A 1,051-nucleotide genomic window follows, 5' to 3' on the forward strand; every position below is an offset into this window, starting at 1 on the left:
ATAAGAAGGGAGAACCGATCTCAGGCAAGAAGTATTGGAGCAAAAGAGTGAAAAATGTAACTAAAGCTTGTGATGTGTCGGAAGAATAGGCAATTAATAAGCGTAAAAAAAAATACACAGAGTACAATCGTAGTTGACTGAACTGCGGAAGTTACCGCGTTAGTAAATAAACAAATATATAAAACACAAAACCTTAAAATACACTTTAAAAGACTTCAAACGTGTTCTAGTTCTTGCAGATAAACAAGAGGTGGACAGCGCTTTCTGTGAAGTAAAAACATCTGGTCCCACCGAGATTTGAACTCGGATCGCTGGATTCAAAGTCCAGAGTGCTAACCATTACACCATGGAACCGCAGGTGTCAGTTGCCCGTAAGTGTTATGTTTTTAAGATGGAGCAGAATGAGTGTGGTGTGTCAGTACATTCATCATACTTGCTCACCAGAAATGCCCCACTTTGCCTTCATATTGTAACTTTAATGCATGTTTGTTTCTCTGCAGCCCTCCAATAGTTTCAGAAAGTGAACATTATCTGCCAGAACTGAGGATGAAAGGAGGGCTCTGGGCTGAGAATCGTGACAAGGAAGGTCTGTCCTACAGGACCTATAACCATAGAATACTCTCTGTGCTGAAGGCAAAAGTCCCGACTTTTAGATAGTGACGTTAATCACAGAACAGTGACACTCTGCTCTGGCTGCAGCCCAAGCTTCTCTCACACAAGCTGAATAGGTGTTAGGTGCACTGCAAGCTTCTGTCACACAAAAAACAGGCACAGGGCAGTCAAGGACAGGACACACTTCCATACAAATACAGAATAGGGAAAGTGCAGGGCGCGGTGCTGCAGGGCTGTGTCACAGATAGAAGAGGTCAACACAAGGTCACATTCCAGGGTGAGAAGGGAATCGAACAACACCTGTTGGCATCTCTCCTGGGTACACTGGAGGCAGCAGTAAGAGCTTTTCATTATCATTCAAATAGATTATATATTTAAGTAGATCTTCAAAATGCACTTGCTCTATTTCTCCCAAACATCAAAACAAAACTTGAACATT

The 1,051-nt window shown here is 42.3% G+C and overlaps 1 non-coding gene across 1 annotated transcript; it reads right to left on the reverse strand.

Annotated features, from left to right (window-relative positions):
* Positions 1-282: 282 nt before the first annotated feature.
* Positions 283-354, reverse strand: TRNAQ-UUG (transfer RNA glutamine (anticodon UUG)). The gene has a single exon. It is a non-coding gene; the product is annotated as a tRNA-Gln (tRNA).
* Between the last annotated feature and the right edge of the window lie 697 nt (positions 355-1,051).

This window comes from Lissotriton helveticus, chromosome 1_2 (assembly GCF_964261635.1).
Source record: "Lissotriton helveticus chromosome 1_2, aLisHel1.1, whole genome shotgun sequence".
Lineage (NCBI taxonomy): Eukaryota > Metazoa > Chordata > Amphibia > Caudata > Salamandridae > Lissotriton > Lissotriton helveticus.